Source organism: Tursiops truncatus, chromosome 18, assembly GCF_011762595.2.
Source record: "Tursiops truncatus isolate mTurTru1 chromosome 18, mTurTru1.mat.Y, whole genome shotgun sequence".
NCBI lineage: Eukaryota > Metazoa > Chordata > Mammalia > Artiodactyla > Delphinidae > Tursiops > Tursiops truncatus.
In genome coordinates, this window is record NC_047051.1 from 35,492,469 (window position 1) to 35,516,287 (window position 23,819).

The following is a 23,819-nucleotide window of genomic DNA, read 5'->3' on the forward strand; positions in this document are numbered from 1 at the left end:
ATATTTAAAGAGTTTATCTGAGCAAAAATCAATTGAATTGGGCAGTTTCCAATCTAGCAGATATAAAGGAGCTCCCAGGAGCTGTACAAAATGAAAGACTTTTACAGGCAGAAGGGAGTGGGCAGAGAAAGTTACACTAGGCAAGAAAGTGGGTAGTTTATTGCAACATAACTTTCCTTTAGGGGATGGTATGGGTCTGTCAGACAGATTATCTAACTAGTGCTGATCAGGTGATTTCCTATTGACCGGTTTAAGAGTGCATTCCTGGAAGAGCCAGGAATGTATTGTAATTAAACTTAAACTGTAATTAAGCCTTGTTTCGATGATGGGGGCTTAACACAAGTGACTCCACTTGGGGCCCGTTGTCCTGGTTTTTTTAACAGTAAGCTCAATGAAGTCCAGTGACCTGATCTGCCCTTTCAGTGAGTGCAACCACCCCCTTGAATGAAAACTGGAACAGATAAAAGATAAGCTTCTGGAGGCAGAAATGCAGTACATTTATAGTTAGTATTGGAAAAGCAGAACTATTTCTCTAGCAATGGATAAACACAAGATCATAAAAATCAAACCACAGTTAGTATCTTTACCGTACAGTCTCTAGGTCTTGGCAGATTCTTTACTATTTCTTTTGCAAGTGTAGGCATTGTTTCTAAAATATTTTGGCTAACCCACTGTGGTTTTGCAAATTGGCCCCCTTACACATAGAGCAGGGACAGACCAAAGAAAGAGGCAGGCCACTCCAGATTGGTAAGTGGCAATTTTAATAAGCGAGGAAACTTAATTATGAGGCTTGTCTTGGGCAGAAACAAGTTGAGTAGACCTCCATACCCACCAACCAAATCTTAAAACTGTATATAGAGGACTTAACTGGGTTTGGTCAACTATTTAGTCCAGATGGCCTCATCTTACACCCTCAAGATTATGTCCTTGGAACAGCTCCCACTGTGGGAAAGGTAGGCAGAGTATACATTCCAGAGACAGGGGAGGAGGGGAGGAGCCTCTATTGCCTGGGTCCAGCTCAAGGGGCAACAGGAGGTGATGTCCTGTCCTCTAGGTCTGTGGTCCCCAGCCATTTTGTCACCAGGGACCAGTTTCATGGAAGACAACTTTTCCACGGACTGGGGAGGATGGATGTTTCAGGCAGTAATGTGAGCAATGGGGAACGATGGCGAGTGGCAGATGAAGCTTTTCTTGCTCACTGGCCACTCACCTGCTGTGAAGCCGGGTTCCTAACAGTAGGGTCCAAGGCCTGGGGGTTTGGGACCCACCCCTTCCCCTCCCCCCTCTAGATTACTTCCTCCAACATCCACAAAATTTAAACACGTTGAATTTGGCCAGTGAAAGCCCATTTCCAACATTCACTTGTTAATTACTGCTAATTAACAAACAAATTAAATTCTTTCCTTTGCGGTGTTTCTTCCATCATTAAACTCACAATAAGATTTCTTCTATTCAAATCTTCTTTTTAATACAGTAGAGGTAAAAGAGAAGAAACAGTCAAGATCATTGTCCAAAATTATTAAGGCATTAAACATGATCTTATATTTTAAACTCCAATAGCAGTCTTATGAAATAGCTATAATATTTACAGGCTGGATATAATAGTATTTTCCAAATTTTCTTTTTTTAATACCATAGATTTTCCAAGTTCTTTTCTTACTTCCAATTTTGTCATGATGTTTCTGAAAGGTCATCTTTAAAAGGAGTAGCAAACTTGATATCCTTGTTACAACTGCGATGCTGGCATTTAAGGAGGTGCATTAACATTTTCAGTTTTCTAAAATATAAATTAGTGGTATAATGTTTATTTGGAACTCTGATAATCCTTTCAAATCCCTAGTTTTTTTTATTAGTTTTGTTTTTTATAAAAAGGTATAGTAATTGCCTGGAAGAGTAATTGAAGTTTCAGTGCCTGCCAACATTATAGCTGCATTTCAGTTAAAAAAAAAACCTCCCTGTTACATTTCCCAGTATTCAATATCTACTTAACACTAGGAAAAAACATAGTTTTCGAAAGGGTTCAAGGCACATTCCCCTAAGATATGGCACCTTGGCATATTGAATATTTTATGCTCAAGGAGTTTGAGAAAAGAGCAGAAAGAGGAAGGTTACTCTGACCTCCTCTTCCAGCTCCTCACCATTCTTTCCTGAAACAGGCTATAAAACCTTCAAGTGAGAGGTGCTTTCCCTATACCCAGAGGAAAGGAGTAGCCTTATCTCTGAAAGCAAAGGGAGGTCAGGAAGAACCCTAACAAACAGGCCTTGCTAAGTTTCTCCCAGTTTACTACAATTACCTTGTACTCCTTACCTTATCGTATTCCTCCACAACTGTCCACTCTTCATCAAACCTTAGCTAAAAATACATAGGTCTGTTTCTTTGCATCTTCATTTCCTGTGTCACATAAAACTTATATTAAATCAATTAGTATGATTTTCCCCTGTTAATGTCTTTGTCAGTTTAAGTTTCATATCTAACCAGGGACCCTAAGAGAGTTGAGAAAAATCTTTTCTCCCCTACATTTTCATTTCTGGCTCCTTCAAATGTTTTTCTTGTTATTGTTGCTTTTGTTATTATTTTTTTATAATTTGTTCTATTTCCTTTCCTTTTTTTCATCTTCTAACATAAACTTGTTTACTTGAAAGTTACTGGAACAAAGTATATAATAAAGAATAGTCTTTACCTGTATTAGATCTATTCAGTAGGCACAATAAATATATTATTTAATTTCTAATTACATTTGATTTATTTTTACTCCTTCTAAAAATATCTCAGCTACACATCACTGCTGTTTCAATAGGTCTATTTTGTATATAAGAGAAACATCACTGTTTTGTTTGAGAACTGGAGTTTAATTATGTTTATACCTTTTTCTTAGTTAACTGTTATTTACCCTCAAGCATTACATTCTCTCCATATCTGATTGGAAAAGACATCCAATTCCCCCTAATAACAGAGCCATTGTTTATCTTTAAGTGGCAGTAGGTAATAACAAAGCTGTTTCTCTCTTGTTCTCTCTTTTTTTCCTGCATTTTTCAGGGTTGGCAGTAAAAAGAGGGGCTGGAGTACTCAATAAGTTGTATATTTGATAGACTTTATAAAGCAATCTTCAATAGCAAATAAAAAAGAAGCAAAATTGAGCAATAAATAAAGCAACAAAATCGAAATGAATTGCACATTGCTTGGAAAATCATAAAGGCAAGGGAGAAGAAAATTCTTTCTTGTGAAGCATGCATCACTTGCTTTTCTTTTCGTTTTTTTGTTTTTTAAAGGCTATTTGGGAGAAATAATATCTATATATATATTTGTAGAAGAACAATGATTATCATTTTCAAGTTTTATTTCCCTTTTTGCTAAAGTGCAATGCAAAAAATTAATAAATTAACCATTGCCCTGTTGAAACTTCTTCCTGTCTGACACCCAGGACACCCAACAGATACAGAAATGGTAGGAAACAACAAATTTCCTTCCCTCTTCCCTTCTTTTTTTCCCTCCCTCCTTCCATTCCTCCTAATGGAAAAGTGAAAGCATTGAAAGCATCCTCCTCTCTTTACTCTTCAGCAATGGCACTCAACTTATTCTAGAAAAATGTTTTACCTTTAACCCATCCAGTTCTGGATTATTCCAGAACTGTCATTTGATTGATCTTTTTCTTGGCCAACTTAACTCATTCAGTTGTAGGTATTTCTCATAGTTGGGCCTATCATTATATACTCACATCCTGAACTTGGATGATCCTAGGACCATGGTTTCAGCATAGAGATACTCTCAACATCTCTTTTAGAGTCTAAAGACTCACATAGATGCTTAGCCCTCTTCTCATATCTGGGTTTTGGAATATATTTGGGGCAAGAAATATAATTCCAAGAGTAGCTAATGTGGGTTCCTGATTATCTTTCAGGGCCATTAAACACTCAGAGCTGACACAGAATGATTTCATATCTGTTTAACAATTTTAGGCTCTCTCCAGGTAAAGTCTGTACTTTATCAGACATTCATTCATAAATGGAAATAATGATCACACACACACACACACACACACACACACACACACACACACGTACACAGTACATGTTGCCTAAACAGTTTCAAATTATCTGTAATAAGGAGCCCTATTAAATCTTTTTCAGTCTATTGCAGATGAGTATCTTTGCAAAATACCATAAAGGCATCATGTCACTAAAGTTTTTAAATGTTTATTTCAGTTTCTATACTTATTTTGTCAAAGACCTGTGACAAAAAATGTATAGCATATTGCACTGACCTGAATATCTTTATTCCCATGAAAATGTCACTATATCTATTGGGATTAGATTTTGTAGGGGCACCAATATCAAAGTGTCATAAATAAAAGATGATAAAAGTATATTTCTGTTTCATATAAAGTCTGAAGGTATGCAGGCCAGGGCTGGTATGGCAACTCTCCTTTTTGGAGTCCCCAGATACCTAAGCTTTTCCCATTTCATTTTTGATGTACTTAGACACTGTTGGTTTTCCCTTTAGGGCACATAACGGCACCAGCCCTTGTCATCACATTTGTGTAAAGGTAGCAGGAGCCAGGAAAGAACAAATAAAAATAGGAAAACACTCATGTCAACTGTCTATTGAAGAAATTCCAAGCATCTGACATATAGCACTTCTGTTTTTATCCTATTAGCCAAAATTTAGATACATGGCTATATTTAACTACATGAGAGTGTTTGAAATGAAATCTTTATCCTGGGGAGTTTGATTGATTCAAAAAAGGGAAAGAGGAAATTGCAAGCCATACCTGCTACATTATTGCATATATGCAATTTATTGTTTAAAAGAGTTCCCAGCAATTATGCACTTGTTCATTACTTTAAAAATTCTATCTAAAGTTTATTTGACCTTCAAAACTTATTGAGAAGTAACTATTTTTCCCCAAAATTGGAATTACCTGAGTTTCTGCTCTTATTTTGTCTATTTCAAAAAAAAAAAATGAATGTAGATTTAATTTTAATACAATTAAATGACTTCCTATTAGATATGAGTGAGAAAGTTCATTTCACTGCCTCAGTAACTTTGACATAACTGGACAATCATTTCCTCAATAGTGCCATTTATTGAAGAGACAAAAAGAGGATACACTGTTATTATTTTAACTTGACAAAAGTATATGACTTCTGGGAGGGATTAAGTACTGCTATGGCAAATTTCATGGTCACTTTTTATATTTCAGATTGAACTTTGATAACATATGCCCTTTGCAAAACTAATATAAAAGGATATTGCTTAAACACACCTGGAGGACTTTTTTTCCTAATAAAATTTATGAGGTTGCATTTGCCTAAAGTCATTATCAATGGAATTTACTAATCCAAATGGGCCACTGTGAAGAAGAGAGTACTCACATTAATTTTAAAACATGTGAAAATTAAAAGTATTGAAAAAAGAGAGGTTTAAACTTTTGGGACTTTTGCTAAGAAATCACACAGTCATTTCTGCTTCCCTCCTAAAACTTCTCTTTCTTCCCCAGTGACCAGATCAAGGACAAAAAAAGAAAGAATGAAAGAATCACAGCTTGGCTTAGGATATGTTAGAGGACACTATTTAGATTACATTTTTGAGGATTAAACTTTGGAGATATAAAAATGCCTATACTAAAAGAAATGAGTCTTTATACCCTGATTATTTTTCTGAGATTGGCATTAGTGCTCTAAATATATATTAATATTTTCTCACATTGTGACCTTGATGTCTAAGTCACGTTTGGAATTCAGATAGAAGTAATTCTGTAGCCTAGGTAAGAGATGATTATTTCTTGTGTAAGGTTAGTGATGGTGAAAATGAACAGGTATGAATGAATTAGGGTTATTTTTTGAGCATTCATTAAAAGGGCTCAGTGATGGATGCTATACATAGTGGAGAGGTAAAAAGAATGATGCCTGGGTATCTAAGCTGGTGAACTGAATAGATATCATTGTCACTCATTGAAAATAGAAAGAACTGAAAGTTAACCATATTTTGAAATCAGTGTTGTACACAATTTCAGAATGGATGCAATACACAGCATTATTATGTCCCCAAATCACAAAATAATGTGTTCTTAAGAGTAGAAAAATACTTTAGAATTTATCTAGTCTACCATCCTACTGATGATAGCTATACTGTTTCTCCTTAGATGTTTCAAGTGTTGATATTTTCTTGGATTTATAAATGCAGAATAATACTTTTTAAAATAGGCATCATTATTTTGGTATTCTTCTTATGATAGGTTGACCCCTGTTTCTTTACAGAAGATAATAACAGCTTTGGAAGTAAGGACAGAACTGTCTTATAGGACTTGCTCTATCTTTTCAAGAAGATCTTGACATTTCTTAATGAAACAGTTATTAAATGTAGACTACTAAATATATTTATCCTACATGCTTATTTTTTATTAGTAATATACATAGTATAGTAAAAAAGTCAGTTGGCCTTTTTCCTCAGTTCCTGGAAGCTCTTCTCTAAATCCTTGACATTTCCCACGTGATATGACTATCTCTGCTGTTCATGGTGAACCTTTCAGACAATTTTGCTAATGATATGTGACTCATGGTGGCCCCTACATAGTTAGTGATAACCAGATGACTCAGGAAGGAGGTCATTTCAGAAAGATCAGTCAAGTAATGAGAGGGCCTATTTGATCTTTTAGGAAGGGAGATGGCTGGAGATTGAGTTTAATCCCTTGGTCAATGATTTAATTAATTATTCCTGCTTAATGAAGTCCCCATAAACACTCTGAACACTGAAGCTTGGATGTGCTTTCCTAGTTGGGAATACTCTACATGTTGTCACATATGAATGTGCCGAGTAGATAATTTGGCACTGTTGCAAGCTTTCCATCTGGTTTCCTCCCAGTCCTCTCCCAGGGAATCTCTCCTTTTGGCTGCTTGTGACTTGTTCCCTTTTGCTAAAGTAAAACTGAAGTTGTAAGTATATAATTTTCCTAAATCCTGTGAGCCATTCCAGAAAAGTATCTCACCTGAAGGGTTAGTGAATACTCCTAAATTTGTAGTCAGCAGGTCATTATTGAAGGTAGCCTGATTCCCCAGATTTGTGGCAGAAGTCATTGCATATACACATAATTATTATATACATGTCATATTTTAAGCTCTTTCAAGTTAGTTGCATTTTCTGATTTTTACACCAGCCACAGATGATTGCTGGTTTTTTAGATAGTATCATGAACTAAAAGCCATGGACTCCAAGACCTTAGAAAAAAAGAAAAAAAACTTATCTAAACACTCTGTATATTATTCAGAGTGATGGTATAAATTCTGTTTTGGTACAGGTACTTCTTGTTTGTTTCTGTAGAATATTTTATGTAATATATGTTAAATCAGAAATTGTGGATGAAAATATTTTATGTAGTATATATTAAGTCATAAAAAGTCTAAGAGTTTTCCATACTTGAAAGTTAAGTTAGTCTATACAGTTTCATATATATTTTGACAGAAATATCAGATTGCTGGATCTGAGAAACAGAACAGGTATTACACCAAAAACACCAAAGTAGCATCTTAACGCCTGTTCTTTGACCCCCACACCTCATTGGGTGACACACTGACTTGGTCTGTTCAGGTTACTATAACAAAATATCATAGACTGGGTGGCTTATAAAAAATAAAAATTTATTTCTCACACTTCTGGAGGCTAGGAAGTCCAAGATCAAGGTGATAGCAGATTAGGTGTCTTTTAAGAGTCTACTTCCTGGTTCACAGACAACTGTCTCCTTGCTGTGTCTTCACACAGGGAGGAAGCTCTCCACAGCTTCTTTTTCTTTTGAATTTTTGAATTTTATTTTATTTATTTATTTTATACAGCAGGTTCCTATTAGTCATCAGTTTTATACACATTAGTGTATACATGTCCATCCCAATCGCCCAATTCATCACAACCCCCCACCACCCCCAGCTGCTTTCACCCCTTGGTGTCCATACATTTATTCTCTACATCTGTGTCTCAATTTCTGCCGCCCAAACCAGTTCATCTGTACCATTTTTCTAGATTCCACATATATGCGTTAATATACGATATTTGTTTTTCTCTTTCTGACTTACTTCACTCTGTATGACAGTCTATAGATCCTTCCACGTCTCAACAAATGACCCAATTTTGTTCCTTTTTATGCCTGAGCAATATTCCACTGTATATATGTACCATATCTTCTTTATCCCTTTGTCTGTCGATGGGCATTTAGGTTGCTTCCATGACCTGGCTATTGTAAATAGTGCTGCAATGAATATGTGGATACACGTGTCTTCTTTTTTTTTTTTTTTTTTTGTGGTACGCGGGCCTCTCACTGTTGTGGCTTCTCCCATTGTGGAGCACAGGCTCTGGACACACAGGCTCAGTGGCCATGGTTCACAGGCCTAGCCACTCTGTAGCACGTGGGATATTCCCGAACCAGGGCACGAACCATGTCCCCTGCATCAGCAGGCGGACTCTCAACCACTGCACCACCAGGGAAGCCCCCATTTGTCTTTTTGAATTATGGTTTTCTCTGGGTATATATCCAGTAGCTGGATTGCTGGATCATATAGTAATTCTATATTTAGGTTTTTAAGGAACGTCCATACTGTTCTCCATAGTGGCTGTATCAATTTACATTCCCACCAACAGTGCAAGAGGGTTCCCTTTTCTCCACAGCATTTGTTGTTTGTAGATTTTCTGATGATGCCCATTCTAACTGGTGTGAGGTGATACCTCATTGTAGTTTTGATTTGCATTTCTCTAATAATTAGTGATGTTGAGCAGCTTTTCATGTGCTTCTTGGCCATCTGTATGTCTTCTTTGGAGAAATGTCTATTTAGGTGTTCTGCCCATTTTTGGATTGGGTTCTTTGTGTCTTTAATATTGAGCTGCATGAGCTGTTTGTATATTTTGGAGATTAATCCTTTGTCCGTTGATTCATTTGCAAATATTTTTTCCCATTCTGAGGGTTGTCTTTTCATCCAGTTTATGGTTTCCTTTGCTGTGCAAGTTTGAAGTTTCATTAGGACCCATTTGTTTATTTTTGTTTTTATTTCCATTACTCTAGGAGGTAGATCAAAACAGATCTTGCTGTGATTTATTTCAAAGAGTGTTTTTCCTATGTTTTCCTCTAAGAGTTTTATAGTGTCTGGTCTTACATTTAGGTGGCTAATCCATTTTCAGTTTATTTTTGTGTATGGTGTTAGGGAGTGTTCTAATTTCATTCTTTTACATGTAGCAGTCCAGTTTTCCCAACACTATTTATTGAAGAGACTGTCATTTCTCCATTGTATATCCTTGCCTCCTTTGCCATAGATTAGCTGACCATAGGCGCATGGGTTTATCTCTGAGTTTTTATCTTGTTCCAATTATCTATATTTCTGTTTTTGTGCCAGTACCATATTGTCTTGATTACTATAGCTTTGTAGTATAATCTGAAGTCAGGGAGTCTGATTCCTCCAGCTCTGCTTTTTTTCCCTTAAGAATGCCTTGGCTATTCGGACTCTTTTGTGTCTCCATACAAATTTTAAGATTTTTTGTTCTAGTTCTGTAAAAACTGCCATTGGTGATTTGATAGGGATTGCATTGAATCTGTAGATTGCTTTGGGTAGTAGAGTCATTTCCACAATATTGATTCTTCCAATCCAAGAACGTGGTATATCTCTCCATCTGTTGGTATCATCTTTAATTTCTTTCTTCAGTGTCTTATAGTTTTCTGCATAGAGGTCTTTTGTCTCCCTAGGTAGGTTTATTCCTAGGTATTTTATTCTTTTTGTTGCAGTGGTAAATGGGAGTGTTTTCTTAATTTCTCTTTTAGATTTTTCATCATTAGTGTATAGGAATGCAAGAGATTTCTGTGCATTAATTTTGTATCCTGCAACTTTACCAAATTCACTGATTTGCTCTAGTAGTTTTCTGGTGGCATCTTTTGGATTCTCCATGTATAGTGTCATGTCATCTGCAAATGGTGACAGCTTTACTTCTTCTTTTCCAATTTGTATTCCTTTTATTTATTTTTTTTTCTCTTTTTGCCCTGATTAGGACTTCCAGACTATGTTGAATAATAGTGATGAGAGTGGACATCCTTGTTTTGTTCCTGATCTTAGAGGAGATACTTTCACTTTTTCACCATTGAGAATGATGTTTGCTGTGGGTTTGTCATATATGGCCTTTATTATGTTGAGGTAGGTTCCCTCTATGCCCACTTTCTGGAGAGTTTTTGTCATAAATGTGTGTTGAAGCTTGTCAAAAGCTTTTTCTGCATCAATTGAGATGATCATATGATTTTTATTCTTCACTTTATTAATATGGTGTATCACATTGATTGATTTGTGTATATTGAAGAATCCTTGGATCCTTGGGATAAATCCCACTTGATCATGGTGTATGATCCTTTTAATGTGTTGTTGGATTCTGTTTGTTAGTACTTTGTTGAGGATTTTTGCATCTATATTCATCAGTGATATTGGTCTGTAATTTTCTTTTTTTGTAGTATCTATGTCTGGTTTTGATATCAGGGCGATGGTGGCCTGATAGAATGAGATTAGGAGTGTTCCTTCCTCTGAAATTATTTGGAAGAGTTTGACAAGGATGGGTGTTAGCTCTTCTCTAAATGGTTGATAGACTTCACCTGTGAAGCCATCTGGTCCTGGACCTTTGTTTGTTGGAAGATTTAATCACAGTTTCAATTTCATTCCTTGTGATTGGTCTGTTCATATTTTCTATTTCTTCCTGGTTCAGTCTTGGGAGGTTATATCTTTCTAAGAATTTGTCCATTTCTTCCAGGTTGTCCATTTTATTGGCATAGAGTTTCTTGTAGTAGTCTCTTAGGATGCTTTGTATTTCTGTGGTGTCTGTTTTAACTTCTCCTTTTTCATTTCTAATTTTTTTTATTTGAGTCCTATCCCTCTTTTTCTTGTTTAGTCTTCCTAATGGGTTATCATTTTTTTTAAACTTCTAAAAGAGGCAGCCTTTAGTTTTATTGATCCTTGCTATTGTTTTCTTTGTTTCTATTTCATTTATTTCTGCTCTGATTTTTATGATTTCTTTCCTTCTGTTAACTTTGGGTTTTGTTTGTTCTTTTTTCTCTAGTTCCCTTACGAGTAAGGTTAGATGGTTTCTTTGAGATTTTTCTTGTTTCTTGAGGTAGGCTTTTATAGCTATAAACTTCCCTCTTAGAATTGCTTTTCCTGCATCCCATAGGTTTTGGATCATCGTGTTTTCATTGTCATTTGTCTCTAGGTATTTTTTGATTTCCTGTTTGATTTCTTCAGTGATCTGTTGGTTATTTAGTAACGTATTGTTTCCCTCCATGTGTTTGTGTTTTTTATGTTTTTTTCCCTGTAATTCATTTCCCTGTAATTTCATAGTGTGGTCAGAAAAGATGCTTGATAAGGTTTCAGTTTTCTTAAATGTACATAGGCTTGATTTGTGACCCAAGATGTCATCTATCCTGGAGGATGTTCCGTGCGCACTTGAGAAGAAAGTGGAATCTGCTGTTTTTGGATGGAATGTTCTTAAATATCAGTTAAATCTATGTGGTCTATTGTGTCATTTAAAGCTTCTGTTTCTTATTTATTTTCGTTTTGGGTGATCTGTCCATTGGTGTAAGTGAGGTGTTAAAGTCCCCCACTATGATTGTGTTACTGTCGTTTTCCTCTTTTATTGCTGTTAGCAGTTGCCTTGTGTATTGAGGTGCTCCTATGTTGGGTGCATATATATTTATAATTGTTGTATCTTCTTCTTGGATCGATCCCTTGATCATTATGTAGTGTCCTTCCTTGTTTCTTGTAACATTCTTTATTTTAATGTCTATTTTATCTGATATGAGTATTGCTACTCCAGCTTTGTTTTGATTTCCATTTGCATGGAATATCTTTTTCCTTTTTCTCACTTTCAGTCTGTATGTGTCTCTAGGTCTGAAGTTGATCTTTTGTAGACAGTATTTATGGGTCTTGTTTTTGTATCCATTCAGCAATCCTATGTCCTTTGGCTGGAGCATTTAATCCATTCACATTTAAGGTAATTATCATTATGTATGTTCCTATGACCATTTTCTTAATTGTTTTAGGTTTGTTTTTGTATGTCCTTTTCTTGTCTTGTGTTTCCTACTTAGAGAAGTTCCTTTAACATTTGTTGTAGAGCTGGTTTGGTGGTGCTGAATTCTATTAGCTTTTGCTTGTTTGTAAAGCTTTTGATTTCTCCATCGAATCTGAATGAGATCCTTGCCGGGTAGAGTAATCTTGGTTGTAGGTTCTTCCCTTTCATCATTTTAAGTATATCATGCCACTCTCTTCTGGCTTGTAGAGTCTCTGATGAGAAATCAGCTGTTAACCTTACAGTTTAACAAGGGAATGGGGGTTCCGTTGTATGTTATTTGTCATTTTTCCCTTGCTGCTTTCAATAATTTTTCTTTTTCTTTAATTTTTGCCAATTTGACTATTATGTGTCTCAACGTGTTTCTCCTTTGGTTTATCCTCTAGGGGACTCTCTGCACTTCCTGGATTTGGGTGGCTATTTCTTTTCCCATGTTAGGGAAATTTTCATCTGTAATCTCTTCAAATATTTTCTCGGGTCCTTTCTCTCTTTTCTCCTTTTGGAACCCCTATAATGCAAATGTTGTTGTGTTTAATGTTGTCCCAGAGGTCTCTTAGTCTGTCTTCATTTCTTTTCATTCTTTTTTCTTCATTCTGTTCCACAACAGTGAATTCCACCATTCTATCTTCCAGGTCACTTATCCATTCTTCTGCCTCAGTTATTCTGCTATTGATTCCTTCTAGTGTACTTTTCATTTCAGTTATTGTATTGTTTATCTCTGTTTGTTTGTTCTTGAATTCTTCTAGTTCTTTGTTAAACATTTCTTTCATCTTCTCCATCCTTACCTCCATTCTTTTTCCAAGATCCTGGATCATCTTCATTGTCATTATTCTGAATTCTTTTTCTGGAAGGTTGCCTATCTCCATTTCATTTAGTTGTTTTTCTGGGGTGTTATTTTGTTTCTTCATCTGGTACATAGTTCTCTGCCTTTCCATTTTGTCTATCTTTCTGTGAATGTGTTTTTCATTCCACAGGCTGCAGGATTGTAGTTCTTCTTGCCTCTGCTAAGGCTTCTTTTTTAAGAGCACTAATCCCATTCATGAGGGTTCCACCCTCATGATCTAATCACCTCCCAGAGGCCCCACCTCCTAATAGTGTTACATTGGGTTTAAGAGTTTAACATGAATTTAAGGGGGATACAAAAATTCTTTCCATTGCACACAGTATATGTTATTAAGTCATCATGCAGTGGGTTCACATCACAAGAGTGGAAGCCCAAAATTAAAACACTTAGTGCTTATATAGAGCAGCTCGTACATCTACCCAATTTTCCTGCTAGAAAAAGAAAGACTTCATTCTTAATCTGAAATATAAAAGAATCTCTTCATACGAGGATTGGAAAGTCTTCATGTTTATTACCCTGAAATTTAATCAAATGTCTCTCAAAAGAAGGAGTGTCTAAGTTTATTATTACTGTGGGACACAACAAATCTTCAGGAAGAGGAGGGAATTTTTACTATCTTGAAATGTGTCCAGTGAATAATATGTTCTCTACATTTATTATAGCTTATAATTCTTTTCCTACAGAAGGCCTGAAATGTGCAGAAAAACAGAAATCCAGGGAGAATTATCTCTTGGCATTATCTTTATACTGTAATTAATTAAGAAATATTTAAAATTATAAACTTAAAGTTTTCCAGGGAAGATTTTTTCAGTTTTGAGACTCTAAGGTTTCTTAATTTTCTATGTTATTTTATTTATTTAAAATATTATTAAGCTCTAATAAAGTAATAATACACATAGTCCTACAAGGCCACTTCCCTCTTGGAAATCACAATCTAGTGTTGAAAACAATGTATACATTGTATACACATAAATGGACAGAAGATTGCCATTTGAACAGGTCTACTAATAGAATTTGACAGTTACAGAGATCAGAGAAAGATTCTCTGAGATACTGATGCTGCTTAATAAAGAATGGATATAATTTACTTAGGTGAACACTCCAAGGAGAGAGATTTGCATGTACCATCCTCCATGGTGGAAGCATACATAGCCTATTCCTAGTCCAGAGCAAATGGAAGTGTAAGAGCAAGTGGGTCCTGGGTTTACAAGGTGCTGCTGTGATAAGGACTTCTCAATCTTTTAGGGCCAATGGGCCTTACATGTCTTAAAAAATAAAGAGGCATGGAGGTGTTTTTAGTGGGAGAAAAAGTATGGTCATTTGATGTAAATTTTCAAAATATTACTATGGCTGCTGTTTATCAAAACAGAAGAAGACCTGACTGCCAATATAAATGTGTCTCCCAGTATGAATTCCAGCAAAGTATAGCCCACAATAAAGTAAAAAGCAGGTTGCAGACTTCATCTGTAACTAGTATTTCATGACCTATAATATCACATGAATATTATGTTGGGCAGAATTCTAAGATGGCCTTAAGATGCCTGCCTGATCCTACTGTGGGGCTCTGTAATATACTCTTCTCTTGGAGTAAGGAATAATTTGTGAATATGATGGGGTATGATTCCCCTGATTAATTACTAGTTAGTTGATTAAAAAGGAAATTGTTGAGATGGGCATTTACTAATCAAGTGTGCCTTTCAAAGGGTCTGTGTGCTCCTGAAGTCAGGGAGATTTTAATGTGAGAAAACAATGGAGGGGCCACATATCGAGGACCTGAGAGTGCCACCTGGGAATGAGAACAGCCCTGGTTTGACAGCCAGTGGGAAAGTGGGGCTGCAGTCATACAAGTTACTAAATTCTTCCAATACCCTGAGTGAGTTTGGGAGAAAACTCAAGTTCACAAGATCATCTCAGTGCCAGCCAGTACATTAATTTCAGCCTGGTGGGAACTGAGAGGAGTATATAGTTATTCTGTGCTCAGATTCTTGACTCATGAAAACAGTAAGATAATTCATGGGTGTTGTTGAAAGCACCTAAATTTTGGATAACATGGTATTTAATGGTAGAAAACTGTATGTGTGTGTGTCATACACACATTTAAAGACTTTTTCTTGAATTGCTCTTAAAAAGCCATTATTCCTGTGTCACTGAATTCCTAACTTTGTTACTAAATTAGGATAAGATTTTAGTCAAAGCTTTGATGAGAATGGTCATTCATAGCTAAACAAAAATGCACTGATATGAAACTAATTGCTCATGGGTCATTAATATTAATTTTGGAAATATGACAGAATTAAATTAAAAAAATTGTTGAGGATACTTTCCAATCAGGTGGATTTGAACAGGCTCAAACACGTAGTTTGAATTGGGGGTGGATGTAGTTGTTCAGTCATAGGTTAAATTAATGTTCTCATCACAGTATCATCCTCTGTATATTAATCTTAGGTCAGTACAGTGCATGACACCTCACCTGAATGGTTTCTAAGCAGTCTTACATATTTTCTAAGCTGAAATTAAGTGGCTTAAAAACTCTAGATCTAATATATTAAAACACAGAGAAATCTTGGTGCTTGACAATTAAATTAGTCTGCATGGTCAATCATTTTGTTACCAATTGTATTCTCAATCTAATATGCAATATAACTTTTTATCAGATGTCTGTAGGCTTTACTTAAATTTTTAAATATCAAAATGAAGTTTTAATTACTGAATATAGAATATAAAATATAATTTTGAAATTTAAATAAATGTTATTTATTTTACAAGCTTGTAGAAGAGAAAAATGGTTAACTATATTATATATGTATAAAAACATTCATATGTTTATATTATAATTAGTAAAACCAACTAGTAAAAAGCTATTTCCCCAGTGATTTCTGAATATATATATATATATATATATATGTATATACACACACACACTAAGCTGAACAATTCATGTGTTTGATAAACCTGTATGTATATATACATATGTGTGTATAGACCTATGAAAACTTATATATATATAAACCTTTGTGTGTATATATATGTACATTCATATATATCCATATATATCCGTGTATATAGACACCTGTGTGTGTAAGTGTATATGTGTATATATGTACCTGTATATATATAAGCTCACATTTATACACACCTACATTCACATAAGTGAATGAATAAGAATTCATTTATTTATGGTTAGGAATATATATATGTATAATTAGAAAATCTGTATATGCACACACATATACATGTACATATATATGCAAAAAATTTTAATCCCTTTCATCTACCCACAAGATTGAGAATAGTGTACATTTAGTGTACAACAAATATTAGTTGACTGAATGAAATAATACATTTATGAATACTATATGATTAAATACCTATATGTCTCTTTATAGTTAAATGTATTTGTTACATTCCATATAAATATTAATATTATATCAGAAGGAAATATTATTTTTAATAGTATTAAAATTTTTACTATTCCTCTCAGAGGAAGAAAAATGTCTCCAGCTCAATCTTTTCAGTTTTTGTAAAAAGTAAGTTGGAAGTTTTCTCATTGATGAAGAAAGCAATAACGTTTGCTCCCTTTTGAGTGACACACTAGACAAATACAGAACATTTTGTTACTACAATGTACAGGGAGATGCATTTCCCAAAGATGTCAAAAGCTTGACAATTATATGTTAATGATTATGTCTGTCCTTTGATGAACTATAGCATAAAAACAATCCATGAAAGGTAAGTATGAAGCAAGATGAGCCAAAATATTATACTCTTTTGAAATTATAATTTCTAATCATTATAATTACCCAATATTTTAACATATTTCAAAATATGTTATTCAACTTTCAGTGGTTTAATTAGCAATACCTTCACACTAATTGAAAGATGTTGAATTAAAAATATGAAGTACAAAGAAAGGAGGTTTCTAAAAATGAGGTGTTGATATATCTATATAAGGAAAGGGGGAAGGGATAAATTGGGAGATTGGGATTGACATATACACACTACTATATACAAAATAGATAACTAATAAGAACCTACTGTACAGCACAGGGAATTCTACTAAATACTCTGTAATGCCCTACATGAGAATAGAATCTAAAAAAAATGGATATATGTATATGAGTAACTGATTCATTTTGCTGTACAGCAAAACTAACGAAACATTATAAATCAACTACAAAAAAATCGCTAACCTGAAACATTACCTAGGTCTAATATTTTGACATTGTGTGTTCAGTATTTAGATATGGTTACTTAAATTGTCAAATGAGGATAATATTTGAGCTAAGGGAGTTAAAACTAAAAGTGTTTTTCAGTGAATTGTCTTAATGATATTATTGTAAATTGGCTTCTATACTGAGATGCAGAAATGGATGTACAATAATTGGTTAGGTTGTATAGTATGTGTTATATGATAGGAAATATTGGTATAACTCCCTTCTCCTAGTATGCCACACATTATATATTGTAGCTATAATGCTTAAGAGAATCAATGAAGGATATGACTTAATGGTAGAGACAAATAAATTGGTTGGTATCATTAATTTATTATATTAATTGTGCTATCAATATATTATAATTTAAAAACCCATTTTATTAATAGAATAAATATTTATATTTATTCTATTATCCAGAATATATAGAATGTAAACTATTGAAGTTCTGTCATAAAAGCCTGTTTTAAACACACAAACACACACACACACACACACACACACACACAGAGGTTAAATTAGCATAATCTATTTAGCCAGTAAAATTTTAATGTTCCCATTTCTGTTGGCAAAACTAGACTTGAGGATTAAATATTCTGAGAAAGATCATGCAGTCAGTAAGCAGCTAAATCTGTTCATATTCAAGACTTATTCTTGTAACCATCCTACTTATAATGCAGCTCACATAATTAGTTGAACTTTTGACATATAAAAAAATTATTGATAAATTATTGAGGAAAAATTTTTTATTTAAAAAATAATTTTGATTGACTTTGAAATCTTTGAATGAATTGCTGGAGTAAAACCTTGACTTCTAACTGTGCTTATTCCTCTCATTACTGTTTTCTTTTTTTTTTGTTTGTTTGTTTGTTTTTTGCTGTATGCTCGCCTCTCACTGTTGTGGCCTCTCCTGTTGCAGAGCACAGACTCCGGACACGCAGGCTCAGCGGCCATGGCTCACGGGCCTAGCCGCTCCGTGGCATGTGGGATCTTCCCGGACCGGGGCACGAACCCATGAGCCCTGCATCGGCAGTCGGACTCTCAACCACTGCGCCACCAGGGAATCCCTCATTGCTGTTTTTAATAAGAAATCAAGTAAAAGGAAAACAAACGCAGAGAATAGAATAAAGAAGGCATTACTTAATTTGTCAATGTACAAATCTTTTTATACAGTAAAGTGCTTACAAAGTAGTTGTTCAATATTGTCTTCTTTCAGAATAAAATGAAGGTTTGACTGACAAACAATACAACTTTAATTTTTTAAGTGAATTGGATTTTCTGAGTCCTAGATGTTTTGTCCCTGTAGGATCAATGAATTCACTTCTTTTTCTAGATGGAAACAGTTGCATTGGAGATTGTGCCTCCCTTTTGCTGTCCATTATAAAGCCTAACAGATTAGCCAGACAATGTCAATTTGTGTATTACATTTCCAGTTTGGTTCCCAGGAATCAGAAAAAAAGAACAGCAGGGCTTCCCTGGTGACGCAGTGGTTGAGCGCCCACCTGCCGATGCAGGGGTCACGGGTTCGTGCCCCGGTCCAGGAGGATCCCATGTGCCGTGGAGCGGCTGGGCCCGTGAGCCATGGCCGCTGGGCCTGTGCATCCGGAGCCTGTGCTCCGCAGCAGGAGAGGCTACAATGATGAGAGGCCCACATACAGCAAAAAAAAAAAAGAAAAAAGAAAAAAGAATAAAGAAAAAAAGAACAGCAATGGGAACTAGGAGCCCGGTCCTGCTCTTTAAATGATGTTTCAAAAGAAAAGATTCATGTGCCTGTTACTAGCTCTTCTGAGGAGGCTAAGCAGACAAGAAGTCCTATTAATGACTCTTTTTGTGAAAATGGAAACATTTCATGAAAAGGAAACAACCAGGAAACTAATTCTAGATAAGTAAGGTGGGATCAGAAAGGAAGACATTCAGACTAGCTTGTTAGTTTAAAGTAAGGATGACAGGAAAGCAGTCAGGGAGAAACAAATCATTTCATCCATCTAAAATATTGATTTTTCAGGATGATAAACTATCACTATTGAATTTATCTATATTAAGATTGAAATTTGACATTCTAAATGACAAAAACAAAATTAATAGTATATTTAAAAAATAAATTTTAGTCAATTTGATGACCTTATGTAAATTGAATTGTGTAAACAATTTGGTTTTCCAAAATATACTCATTAGAACTTATATTCCAATTGATTTTTACAGGTGTTGAAAGGGTTCTGTAGGAAATTGAGTATAAAAATTTATATAAACGGTTTTATGTGATACAAAATCCCTCATAGCCTTTAATATATTAATATGCACTGTGAATCTCTAAGATTAGAATAATTTTCAGTATTTCCTCAGCAATTTCCCATTTTTTCTCATTCATTCATTCATTTACTCACTCACTCAGTAAAATTTGTTTTCAGTATCTTCCAAATAAAAGGCACTGTAGAACAGCCTAGAAGGCCCTAGCAATATACCAATGAACAAAAAGAGACAAAACTTCCTACCTTCATAGAATTTGCATTCTAATTGAGCATCTTGTGGGTCTAATGTTCTCTGTAGCAGTCTTTGAAAACTACTGACCAGATATATACACACTGTCTCAGAATTTAAATCGGGTAATAGGTAACCCTTGTCTGAAGTGGGATAGTACGGTGTCTTTGGATATTTTGTTAGCAGAGATCTTGAGACTATTTATTTGATGCCACTTTTAGAATATGTATTCCAGTAATAATGCCATTCAATATAAAAAGTTGATAAATTAGAAGATAAAAGGACAATAATCATAAATATCATTTGAGAAGTCAGACACATAAGCTAAACAGTAGATTAAAAAATCATACAATTTCATAGTAAGTGTTGTAAATATAAATTAAAAGAAATGATTCACTGAAAATTTCAAAATTTTCAGGCACAAGTGGCAGGATTTTGATTATTCTCTAACAGAATACAGTCTAAATGCAAAGTGATATTCTTTTCAATTTAGCCAGAGACCACCACACAGCTTTTGGTAGCCTGAGGATCCCCATAATTGACATTACTAGCTGAAAAATTATTTATGAAAAGTGAAGCAGTTGTTCTGTGGTATCATTTCAAGTAGTGGTCAAGCCAACCTAATGCAGTGATACTCAATGGAAGCAACAAGGATGTCCTCCAAGTGTGACAGTTGCCTGAACATGAGGCTATTGACGTTCGATTACCAGTGGCTGTGCCCAGATGTTATCAAAGGGAATCTCATGAACACGTGAGACAGGACATATACACTTTTTAGGAATGTTGCATGTGGCTCATGTTCTTCACTGAAATGAGATAAGAACCACTGAAGGTGGATCTTCACATAAATTGATCACTTGAAATCTCAATCACCAAAAATTTTTTGTTAATGCTCACAATGGTTTACAACTATTACTTATTATTTATAGTAAGCTGTCATCTGTTGAGTTCTATAATGTACCTGCACATTTCATATCATTTCACTTAGCCCTTTCAGTCCAGCAAATTAGTTATCATCATCTTAATGTTGCAGAAGAAGAAACAGAGACACACCAAAATTAAATAACAGACGGAGTTCACACAGTGGCCCTGATATTTAAAATTTGATCTATGAGAGGCGAAGGATAGCACTGGTTCCACCATTCTCCATTTTTTACTCAAACTCGAATTACTTTTTTAAGACAATGATAAACATAGGGTCCTCAACATGTTAGAACAGTGCTTAGCACATAGGGAGTACTCAAAAAATATTTGTAGGTAAAATTAGCAATATAAATATAATTAAAAGTTTTTACTCTCATTTACAAATGAATAAATTCCATAGTAAGATTGAACATAAAGGTGATCATTATCTAGCATGAGGAAGTGACTGTTCTGTTTTTCATTACCATCCAAAATTATGTTTAAAATTTGCTTTCTATTTTGAGATACCACTTTTCAAGCATATTTTTCCCACTCTACTCCTCTAAACTCATTTAAATATATAAATTGACTCTTGGGTATTCAAATATACATCACAATTTGAATTAAATTAAATTCCATATGAAATAAGACCAGTAGTTAAATTAGTTTCTTTTTATTGTATGTTTACTTTATTTTTGCTAGCAGAATGTATTACTTAAAGGAAGACAGTTTTTGGTGTTTACAAATGTGTCCTAGTGTGCAAGCTCGGAAGAAATTGCAACCAACTCAGTTCTATTAGTCAATACTTATTGACCACAATCAGAATTAGTTTTTCAGGTATAATGATCATAAATTATAGCAATAACATTTATTTTTATAATATTAAATTATAACTTTAATTAGAAACTCTCTCATGTGATGTTGTCCATTTGTGATAACCTCTTTATTGGTATTTAGAGCCCTCATATACAATAAATACTCTATTAAGTCTTCAAGCTAATAGTTTGTATGAATCAAAAATTCAAAAGCTGACCTCAATGAAAAAATCGTTATCATTATTATCATGTTGTTTAATATTTATTGTGGACCACATTTCTTCACTGAGCTTTGACATTATTTTTATTGGTTTTAAAGGTCTCAGTAAAATACCTATAAAAAATGAAAACAATTTTCTGTTTCCCAAACTTGGATAGCTATTATTTTAAACTTGAGGTTACCTATATTTCAAATTAACTAAAATTTGTTTGAGGAAAGGAGACCAAAAAAGTTGAGCTAAATAACTTCAAGGATGTCTAAAATATGAAAAATGTTCTTACATCCTTTTTTACATTTTATTTTGATATTATTCCAAATCATTCAATAATCAAACCAATTAGCAGTAGATATTGTTTTCCATTCTCCCATGCTAAGTTTTATATTTTGGTTTCACTTTTTAGAATGATATGTTGCAAAGACAATCCCATATTCACAAACCTCTGCATTCTCTAATATAGTACCCCCCCCCACACAAAAAGAAATACTAGAAATTCTGCTCAATTTTGAAATATAGATGTTATTAAAAGAGATAATCATTCAAGAAAATATTACTTGAGAGTAAATTTTGCAGTAGTTACCATGATATTCTTTAAGAGGTGCACAAAATATAAGATATAGCTTTGAATTAAGTTGGGAACGTAAAATATAATAAATTAAAATAGAGGGTAAACAAATGTAGGAATGTTGAGGTAAAAAGCATTTATTTGTGTTGGTGAAGGTGAGAGAAGTTATTTTGGAATCTGGTAGAATTCATTGCAATTCAACAACCAAGCAGTAAAAGTTAGGATCATGTTCAGCTGAGAGTAAGAGAGATCAAAATTCCCCAGTGGTTTAAACACTCAGAGTATATAAAGGTGTGCATCTATGGTTGATGCAGAATCTCTGCTCCATCACAAAGTGCTCACAGATGCAGAGTCTCTTCAATCCATTGTTGTGCTATCCCTAAAGTATCGTCCATATCTGCAGAGTCCAAAGAACAGCTTACATTTCAGATATCAGCATGGAGAAAGGAATGAATAAGGGGCAAAAGTCACATATAATTTTTGTGCTTATTAAAGGATAACCAGGACTGCCTTAAAGTTCTTCTCAGCTTGACCAAAATTTCTAGAGGTTTCTTCCTAACTATAGGTCCCTGATCTCTCTTTTGTTAAAGCATTTAATTTAGAAAACTTGTAATTTTTTAATTACAAGTTTTCTACCCTCTACTCTCCTTTTTTAATGTGAGGTTGTTATGGTTTTTCTGGGGGCTCATATATGGACCTTTATTCTGCAACTTTGCTTAATTCACTTATTAGCTCTTGTAAATATTTCTATAGACTCCTGAAAATTTTCTACAGGTACACAATCATGTCACCTATGAATAAAAACAGTTTACTTCTTGCTTTCCAATTTTTACACTATTAATTTCTTTTACTTGCCTAATTGCACCAGTTAGGACCCCCAGTAATATGTGGAATAGACATGGAAAGAGCAGATATCCTCACCATGTGCCCATTCATAGGGGGAAAAACATTTAGTCTTTCATCATGAAGTATGATGTTGGCTGTAGGTTCTTTTTTTGTTTTTGTTTCTTTCAAACCCACATATGCAGAGCTCTGTTCTTTATTGTACAGATGTTTGTGTGTTTGTGTGTGTGTGTCTTTTAATAAGGTAACAAATGAAATCTTTCTGCTATCTATGATGATTTAGATAAGAAGTAAGTGTCCTTTCTCCGTATAATCCTCCCTCTACCACTGGCTTCATGTAAAGGATTTTAAGACCCTAAGAGTTGATGGAGTCACAGACTGGAAGAGCCTGGTCCCCAAATTACCCTATATAGGAAAGTCATCTGCCCGTCCACCAGGAAAAAACAGTGTTCAGCAACTAAACTTTTGTGGTTTATTTGTTGCAGCAACTTTTACTCTAACAAATACAAAAGTTAAATTCCTAATGTAAATACACACAATTACAAATCTTTCCCTAATGTAGCTACACTTTAGAACAAAATGTAAGGTAATGGTACTCAAGGAAGAATGTTGTTTGAAAGGCAGGTATATTGAATAATATCCCCCAAACTGAGAAAGAACTTTGAGACCAAAAAACAAAGCAGGCAACTCCATAAAGTACAATTGTGAAGTTTATTGCAGGTAAATTACAGGCAGGTAGACAGTGATCCGGAAGCATTTGTAGCTACACTCTGCACCCTGAAAGGGGCATAGGGGAATTTAATGGGCTCAAAGCTAATGTAGAATCTGACTACTAAGGAGGAAGTATACCCAAGCAAATGGGAACCAGG